The sequence below is a fragment of the Agelaius phoeniceus genome, chromosome 2, assembly GCF_051311805.1.
Source record: "Agelaius phoeniceus isolate bAgePho1 chromosome 2, bAgePho1.hap1, whole genome shotgun sequence".
Taxonomy (NCBI): domain Eukaryota; kingdom Metazoa; phylum Chordata; class Aves; order Passeriformes; family Icteridae; genus Agelaius; species Agelaius phoeniceus.
Window position 1 is genome coordinate 69,556,912 of NC_135266.1, and position 10,487 is coordinate 69,567,398.

Here is a 10,487-nt window from a genome sequence, read left to right on the forward strand (position 1 = left end):
GGCACATTTTCCAGTAACCCTGACACACTTTCCAGTAATGCTGACACACAAAAAGCAGCGTCATCTGCTCAGTATCCACATCCATTCTCATCAATGCCTGCAGTATTATGTGCTGCAGGTCCACAAGACTCATGATTTACTGCTCCATGAGCAGCACTTTGGCTGATGAATAGATACAGATAAAGCAAAATCTTCCCTTTCAAAGCAATAATGCCCTAAAGGCAGTCCTTTCTTCACCATGTGATAAAATTCAGTCTTCAGATTTCTGCTTATGATGAAGTTGCATCTTCTCTACTCACTACATTTCCCCTATTTCCCACAATAAATTTCTGAAGGGCAAAAATCTACCAAACCATTGCATGCATTAAAGTCATGCAACACGTGCACAGTTCTCAAGCATGTCATCGTTATTCAGTGCTTTACTGAAATAAGTCCATAAATTGATCGCAAATGTGGTAGTGCAAACAAGGAACGTTGGCTCCTTTAGTGACTGTGGTTGTAAGAACAGTTTTGTTTAAAGCAGAAAAACCAAAAGATTCTCTGCAAATATCCAATTTGTGCAAAAGCTCTCCATTGCAATAATACAGATCCAGAGATTTCAGCACTGGTTAAAATTGGTTTGTTGAAAGCCTCCAGTTCAGTCAATACTGCTTGAAGCCATTGTAACACATAATTGTGGCACATTTCAGATGATAACAGAATATCTTTTGATCCTATTATTACTGCTCTCAGGTCACTGTGAGACAGTTTGCTTTACTTAGCTTCAAAATCACTCAAATAATACTGACTGAGAGCTCAGTGGAAGCACAGCTGTTGTTCACCCATTATATAAGAAGGAAGAGATGAAAAGAAAGAAAACAACAAAACAACCAAGTCAAATGAATCATAAGCCTTTAGAGTTAGTAAAAAATATTTGGAAAATGGTAAAAGAAATCTTTTCATTTCTGGATCCTGTTTCAATAAAGACACATACTAAAACATAGACAAAAATTATTTACCCGTGGACAGATCTAAACATTCCTAACCATTTTTTTCCCTCATTTTCTTTTCTAGCAGTGAAAAGAAAGACTTGGTTTTATACCAGATTTTCCATGGAAAACCCCCCAACTGAATCGTTTCCAACTACAGGATGAAGAGATATTTGATGAACCACAAGAATTATTGTAATAAAATTTTGAAAATTCTGTGTATTATCAAGATGAAACATCCATGCCTGAGGAATGGAGCAGGATTAAAGAAACAGTGCAATTTAGAAAACATCCAGTTTTTAAATTTATAAAATCTATTAAAAAATGTCATTGTCATAGGGTTTTTGCATAATTATAAAATGTACTTGCTTTAGGGTTCCTGTGTTTACTATAATGACAGACTCTTCATCGACAGTGTTCCACAGGAAAACAACTTTTCCTGAATGCTGTTTTTGAAATAAATGGGTGGTTTACCAGCTTATTCTTTTCCCTGGTTAAAAAATGACTCACACTATAATTCATGCTCAGTAGTTGTACGACACTTAAATAGGATTGATTGTGTCATTTTTAATAGCTGGGGGATTTTTATTGTCATTGTTATTCTTATTAAGGACTGGACTGTAAATCCCTCCCTGACACTGAGAAGCAGCAACTTTGAAGAGGTCCTATGGCTCCTGTGAACAGTAGTTTGTCATAAAAAGAAATGGCTTAAAAGTCTGGATTTAAATATTTTATCCATAAATTTATTACTAAGAATTTCTAGGCAGTGACACAAAAAGTCTGAAACTGCTCTTAAAGATAACTTTTCTCTCAGCTACATCAGAAGATCCTTCAGGGCTCATCAAGTCAGTCTGATAAGACTTGTTCTTGTTCAGATGTTAAAGTTTCAGTCGCTGATATTTCAGACACAGTTTGTCCAACTATCATCTACTACAAAGTTAATCAAGTTTGAAGAAAGTTATACAAGTTTGAAGAATCTTCTTTCCGCTCAGGAGGGTTCCAGTTATGTTTTTCCAACATGCCCAGGGTGCTCTATAGGTGCTTTTCACAGGTCTGAGGAGAAGTATGTGAGGTTCATTCTGGCCAGAAGTCTTTGTGTCTCAGTGGCCTGCTGGGGAGAGCTTTTTGGGGAATAAATGCAAAAGAAGGGCGCTGGTTGTGGCCAGCCATTAGAGGGCAGTGAAATACCATCTTTACACCCAGGCGCTGCTCGCTCTCACCAAGGGCACTTCATGAAGGTTAACCAGCCCTTCGGATACCAACAGGATTTATAAACAAGTGATGCTGTCCACTCTTTTGGGGTGGATTCCCATATCTGTTCCAGGAATTGTAGAGTACGCACCTAGTAAAACCTAAGCATCCCGTAATCAATATCCATTTTATGCTACAGGTGTTCTCCGTGGGTTCTACGTGTGGGTTTCCCAGACATAGCTGTGTCCTATGACATTCCCAAAGCTGCTATACTGAACATGTTCATTTGTAGACACATTTAAGGATAGGAAGCAAGTCAGGAGCTGATCAAGCATTCCCTTTCTCTTCATATTTCTGTACCACTTGGAATACAGTTATGTGTCCCCCCATCCACACAGGAAAAATCTCTCTGATTTTTCATATCTCCTTCCCCACGGTTTTTCCTTGTACCTGTGGTTATTCAACACCTTTGAGCAGGAACTCTGCACTGCCTTGGGATGCCCAAATGTCATCTCGAATTGAGAATGCCTCTGGAGAAGTCTGAGCTGGTCTGCTTTGGCTAAAGGGAACAGAGATCTTATAGTTAAACTGAGATAATTCATGGCAAAATTTGTTCAAGCCTTACTGTCAATTATTGATAGGGAGCATATGGAAAAAGAAATTTGGAAGAATGGTAAAGTGAATATTTTTTTCTAACAGTTGAAAATAAATAAAAATACATTTAACAGTGTATAAATAGGAAGCAAAGTAAGATATGCTTTGCTAATAAATTATTTCCAACTTATGTTTCTTCTAGTCAAAACTGTAGTAATGAAAGCAATATGTAAATTTGTCTAATGAAAAAGTAAGTCATTATATGGTTTTTATTAACTACATTGCTTTAATCCAAATGTTGAAAGCATAATAAAATAAAGTTTATGTTAAAATAAAAACTTTTCACTGATAGAGTTTCAATAACAAAACACAATGAGTTTAATATAGCTGGTTTTAAGTGAAATTCAGTATATTAATCCATGGCATATTTCACTAGTTTCTAACAGGGTGTCTACAGAGCAAATGAATACATTCTCTATTGCTTATCTTCTGTTTAAAGCAGAAAAACCAAAGGCTGGCAATTTTGAAAATTTCCTGATAGCAGTATGTTTTCTATTTCAGTGTGTTATTTGGGTTATATTATAACCTGTCCTTTGTGCATTTTTAGGAAAAAAATGGAATTTTACACAAGATGAGAAATTACCATTCATGAGCTAATTACAGTGAGAACTATTTATTCATGCCTTTGTAATGCTTCAGGAATTACTAAGAATCAGAAAAATGTTTATTATTGCAAAATAAATAGTGCAGGAACTGGAAAGGCTTAATTCTAGAAACTTTGTGTAAATGAAAAACTGTAACTTTTACTTGTATATGATTATACACAGTGTTTCAATGGGAAAGAACTTTTCTCATAGAAGCAATATTTTAGGCAATATTTTCTGAGATTAAAAGTGCTCTATTAAATGTTTAACTCTAATGTGCTTTATTGAAAGGATTTTCCTCACCAAAATACCACAATTTTTGTTCCAATAGAGAAATACTTATGAAAACTCAACTGTTCAGATAAATACTTTTTTTTAAATCTAAAATGTAGTAAATGTGTTATGACACTGGTGTGAAGGTGGCTGTTTACAACAATGATTTATTATATGTACTTTTACTGAAAGCATCAGTTTATTCTGTATAGATCTTTTGATTAATTTAATATCAGCAAAATTTACGCTAACCTTGTTGGACTACTCTGCCATTTTATGATATCAAATTTCCTCATGTGCCGTGAACATTTTTTTCTATAAAATGATGTGGTTTAAAATATTGCAAATGAAAATTCCTTACTGAGTCCATACTTTAGATGAAATACCTTGATAATTCTTTAATGGAAGAAAAGTTGCTGACTATGTCCCAAAAGGTTTATAAAGAATTAAGACAGAAGCAATATCTTACATTGGATTTCTAACAAAGGAACAAAATTTCTAACAAAATTGCTGACAGTCTGAAGTCAGTAAGATTAGAAGTTTGTGGCCATTGAGCAGTGCTCAGTGTCTGGTCATCTTTGTAGCTGCTCTCATAAAGAAATCTCCAGTTTGGGTTGGTGTGGCATTGAGGATGTTCACAGCCAGCTGCTTCCCACTTCTAAAGGAGAAATCTGTCACCCATTCGGTTGTTGGCAAGTGTTTAAAGCATTTGAACAGATCTGTCTGACTTTGGGATTACTGCTGCTCTCATCTGAGAAAGAGTGTAAGAGATTTAATGTTACTGGATCTGTAAGTGGTTTCTGACAAGGTAATTTTGCATTATTGGAGAGATTTCTTTTATTTAAATAGTAAGTTGCTTTGTAAGGGTGATGAAAATTTCAAGTTTGTCATCTGTGTATTGCAATTGGGATTACAAAGATGTCAGTTTGATTTTTCAGATTTGATGCCATGTAAGTATAAATACCCAAATATTTGAACATGTAATCAAACACTGCATGGAGTTGGCCTGCTGAAGTCAGGTTGCTCAGAGTGATTTGTGGAATTACGGTTTCTCAAAGAAAAATCATTACCCCTTTGTCCTAATTGTTATTCTGGAAAGTTAGTATTTTCTGCCCCATGCTATGGCTGTCCCTCCTTTAATAAAATGCTTTTTCCCCAAAAAAGAGGATAACAAAGACATTCAGAAGATCTTTAGCTACACCAAGATCTTTATCTGCAATGCCCTGAACTGGAAAAGCAGATGGAAAAATTGAAGGAATTAAAGGCTCAGCTCAGGCTGTGAAGAACAGGAATCCTGTCCTTCACTTAAGGTGCCAACAAAGACAGTGCTCTGGCCAGGGGGCCAGGCACAGTGTGGCAGAAGTGAGCTCACCTGCAAGAGAGAATGAGCAAAGGCAAGGTGCAGGGAGGACACTGGCCCAAAGGCAGTGTGTGGCTCAGGCAGGAGCTGTTGATGAGCAGCAGGCAGGGAACTCTTTGTGGACAATGGGTTGTCATGTGCCCCTAAAAGTGCAGAAGAGTGCTCAGGACAGCACTCAGGAGGATGTGAGCAAATGTTGAGGAAGACCCTTGATAAAAAGGAAGGTAAGGTGTCTGCTGTGGATGTCAAACATTTCATACCGGATTCATGAAGCAAACATGAGATTCCTTTTGAGGAAATAAAGCTCCAATATGAGATTTTTTAAAAAATTAAAATGGAAAATTATAACTTTCAGTCAGTCCCCTAACATTTTGCCATCCGTCTAGTGATTTTTTTTAATGTTGCTGGACTGGGGTCGCTGCTGTTTCTCATCAGGCTATGAAGAATAGCTGTATGTTTCTAATTCTGTTTGTTGCCTGATTAAAACTGTCATCAGGAAAGTAACTGAACTCCCAAGGGGGAGAAATTTTTTCTATTTCTGCTTCAATCTTTTAAAAACAGAAAACAGATGTTCCTTTCATTGTCTACTGTCAAGTAGTTCTGAACAAGAAAAGCATCTGTGCTATAGACAGGACTGTAGAGCCTACAACAGTGTAGATGTGGACAGGAGATTTTCTTGTGAAGGGTTTCAAGGTTACCAGAGACAGTTAATTTTGTTTTCCTTTTTGCTCCTTTACTCTGTTTTCTCATTGTGTTTCTCACATAATATTGTTTGTGCTGTTCTTTAGATATGACTAGAACTGGTTCAAGGTTTGAAAGAGAAAGTATCAAAAATGTTGCTTTGCAACTGTGGCTTTTGTTCTCAAATTTATATCACCTACACATTAATTCAACTCCCTCCAACACTTTCAACAAGCTACCAGACTTGCAGGCAGTGCCTCATGATTTTGTCTCAGACAACTCTAACCTCTCAGAGGAAAACATGTTTTACCTGTATTTAAATTCCTATCTCTTAACATTCACACAATGGAGTTTTTTTGAGTCAATGAGGGCACTATCAGGTCAGCACTCCTTGCAAAAGACATTCCAGAGTGCTGTCATCAGGTACTTTTCTTGCTCAGATAGTACAAGACTGGCCTGAGGCATTCTGTGACATTATGTTTCTTCAGTGTCTTGGTTTACCATTTTAATAATTCTTTCCATGTGCAGGGAAGAGTGACTTGTTTTCATGCTCCACTATAGCCTGAGTAATTTCCCCTTAAAATGGTTTGTTTACTCCATTCAGCTGTAGCTGCATTTATATAGTATATATTGTTTGAAACACAGCACTATTTTAAATAGAAGGAAAAGTTGAATAAAACTGTGCTGAAAATGATACATATATGGGTGCTTTCTGAGGAAAAAATTTTAATCTTCCTTCATTGTTTTCAGGAGCTTTGTGTGGGGAACGCTTCTTTTTTCTGAGATGTTGAGGATACACTCAAAGAACTTCCTACCAGCCACAGAAGGACAGATTACCAAGCAACTATTTCCATGAAAGCTAATACAAAATTCTAGAGGAAGCCTTTGTGACATCAGGCAAGGGAAAAAGTAAACTCCCTGACTCCCTGAATGCTGAAGTAGGTAACTTCTTTTATTGTTTTTGTCTTTTAGGGTTTTGAAACCTCAGTTTCAAACCAGGTATTTAATGAAAATAATAAGGAAAAAACCAAACTGTTTTTGCCTTCAGACAAAAATGAAAACAGCAGGTTATAAAAGCGAGTTTATTTCTCGGTCAAGATGCTCGTTCATTTTTGGTATATCCAAGCAAGCTGTAAGAGACATGATCACATTGCTATAGAAAACCAAAGTCTCTGATGAGATTGTTGCCAATTTACATGCTGCATTTAATCTCAATACAAATATTCCAGCCTCAACTACTGCTTGACCCCTTAACTAGAATTCCCATGTGCAGTGGACCCTGTGACTACAATTCCTGCAATTCCAAATATCAGCATCAGTGTTTGAAGTTGTGTTTTAGTGTATCCCTATTTCAGGAATAATGCTGGAGACCGGTTCTTCCTGTCTTCTGCAGTTGCTGATTCCCTTCCTTCCTTCCTTCCTTCCTTCCTTCCTTCCTTCCTTCCTTCCTTCCTTCCTTCCTTCCTTCCTTCCTTCCTTCCTTCCTTCCTTCCTTCCTTCCTTCCTTCCTTCCTTCCTTCCTTCCTTCCTTCCTTCCTTCCTTCCTTCCTTCCTTCCCTGCACTCCGTACAAAGGCAATTCTCTGGAATTCACATGCATGGCTGTGCATGGATCGGTGCCTCGCAGCTGCCAGGAGTTCCCTGTCTTGGCTGAGGCTCTCAGGCCAGCCAGGGCTGTGGGATGTGGCCAGCCAGAGCTGCTTGGCTGCTACTGGATGCCTGAGCTTTCTCTCCGCTTCCTTCAGGGCAAGGCATCTCCTTGGATGGGCTCCTGGGTCTCAAGTAGGAGGTCTGACAGCTGTGCCCTCAATGGGTTGCAGGGCATCAGCTGGAGGAGACAGCTTGTTGTTGGGAGTGAAACACAAATCCCAGGCACAAATTCTTTTAAACTTCTGGTTAATTAATCCAATCAAACTAAATTTGAACACTGGCTTTTTAATTGTCTGGCTTTAATGCATCTATGTGTCTGAAAATGCACAAATGCCATCAAAAACAAGAGGCAGACATACAAAGGCTTCGTGATGCTCCCAACCTGGATTTCCAATATTAAATATAGACCTTTGCAACAATGTTTATGACAGACATATCCATAAAAATTCATCAGAATTGCAGGAAAATAGAGCTTGAGGAATTGGAGCTGTCACCTAGCCTGAAAGGAGGAATGAAAGCTTTTTGTGACGAATGATTCCCGTGTCTGTTGGCAACCTCTCCTCACCCTCCCCACTAAGGCTGCAGAGCTGCTGCCTTGCACAAGTCCTGCTTAAGCTGATTCCTGTGCCTGGTCATGCAGCACCTGAGAGGTCTGGGCTGGTGTTGCAGGTGACAGAGGTCTTTATGTTCAAAATCATACTGATAGCCTGGTTTGCCAAGAGACGCTGAGGCAGGGAGCAAAACTGTAAATTAATTTGAAATACTTAGAGGCACCCAGTAGATGTTTAATTTTTTAATTGGATGCTATGCTGCCAGGCTGCTAAGTGAAGGCGAGGTTTTTCCTTAAGGCCAAAGAGTTTACAAGAGTAGCTTTCTGCTGGTTTAGCTTTTTTCATGAGCTCACTGCTCATCTGCCAGGCACCAGAGAAACAAGAGAGGTGGTGGGAACATGAAACCAGGAACAGGTAGGGGTAGACAGGACTCTTCCCATCAGGAGTCACTATAAAGTCTCTCTCTGCTCTGGAGATCAAGGTTTATGCCTTTTTTGGTGCATTATTCTGTGCAAAAGGTATGCAAGAAATCAGAAGAAACCCACAAAGAATCAGAGAATAGGATGAACACAGTGCTGCACTACTTACAGAAAATCAAAAACTACTGAGCTAACATTAGTTACAGCAAATTCCAACACAAATATAAGACAAATAGTGTTCACTGCATGGGGAAAAATGAACTTATATCCTTTGACTCCACTGTTTTGGCAAAAGTTACTCTTTTTCTCCTTACAATTGCTGTGTTGAGATTAAAAGCATGCAATATGAACCACAGTAATACTTTTCCAAATATTGTGTAAGCTATTTGGTTTACTGCCAAGAAGGCATGTAATGAAAATTAAAAATAGAGTGATTTAAAAAAAAAAACCCTCACTGCATATATTATTGCTGACATTTGTTGAAATAAGAAGATACATGAAAAATTATTTATAGATTTTGTGACTTACAATAGGAAATAAAATAAAATCAGAATAACACATGGGGGAATATTTTTATGGAATATGGTAATAAGTGAAAACATTTGTGACATTAACTGAAAAATAAGAGATATTCAAAGAGTTATTGAAGGATTTAGCACAATAGAACCATATGTTTAGATTTAAAATGTAATTGTCCACAAATTTAATATATTTAAATGTTTTAAAAATATCTTCATCTGGAAACAACCCAAATTTCTGAGAAACTACAGAGCTCACAAAGACACCAGACACTTCAAAATTAAAATAAGCTTTTGATATAAAATATTTTTATATTTTGTGGTGATGAGAGTAGTTTATTTTTAAGAAATAGAAAGAAACTCTTGGGAACAAGAATTTTCTTTGGTTGCAGCACCTGGTGGGCAGGGTTTTTTTAATTAGATGTTATCCCCATCTTTGGAGTTTAAGATTTATTTTGGGATTTGACTGCAGCAGCATCAGCTGGTTCACATAGTTTTTCTGGAATTTTAATAAGAAGAGTGAGAAAATTAATCAATTCCTGAAAAAGATGAATTAAAGATGAAACACTGCAAGAAGAAAACTGAATTAACAATTAAAATTTAATAAACAGACTAGATTAATTACCAAATTAAAAAGACAGATAATCAAGAAAAACTTTGTGGTTGCCTCAGGTAAGGGTTGTATTATTTTGCTTTTAGATTAAAACTTCTTCTACCTACATGCCTACCCAGAAGTCTAGCTGATATATTGTATTTATATCCCAGAAGAAGGATGTTGGTATGTGCTGAACTGTATAGAATTTAAGAATTGGTACTGGTCTTAGGTATTTGTCTAGGAAATTTTTCTGGTTCTTTTCAAGGAAGCACAGATTTATGAGGGCCTTAAATGGTAATGCTTAAAACACTTATGCCAGAAATTATAGAGTACAGGACTTAATATGTAAGTCATGTCCTTTAAGAGTGAGAGGCACCTATAATTAATGCTTTATAAGAGTTTTATGGAAATTTGGACTCCTTCAGATGACAATTCGCAGCTTCTAATACATTGAGCTCACTAATTAGAACTCAAAATTGATGTGATTAGCACAAGGCTTCTAAAAAGAGAGACAGAGAAGAGAAGATTTCAACTCCTGAGCCTTCTAGTGTGTGGGTACCTTACTTCAGATGCATGATAGTAAGTTTTCTTCTCTGCATGTAGAAAATCAAAGTCTGCTTGGCAGTGAAAGGAAAGGAAGGAGAGAGAAGTATCAGGGATCTAATGCTTGGGACTATCAATGGTTTTGTCATCATGGTCTTCAGAAGTTTATGCTGCAAGAGGCATTGGATAAAGTATATAAACAATCCTGAAAGCAAAAAAAAAAAAAGTTCATTTGCTTTCAAATGAGCACTCAAATCACCTGTGCTTCGAGATTTGTGTTCCATCTACCCAAAAACTAGCAAAAAATCCACTGCTCTGACTCAAATAGAGTGCTCCACCCAGCAAAGTCTACTCCTCAAGCATTAAGATGAGAATGAGATAGTTCAAGAGGAGATGTGACTGAAATTCCCTGCAAAGAAGGAATGAATGAGACACAAAGGAGACCGGGAAGTGAGAAGGAAGGCACTGCCCTTGCAAGGTGGGCAGTTGCTTTCTGGGTAA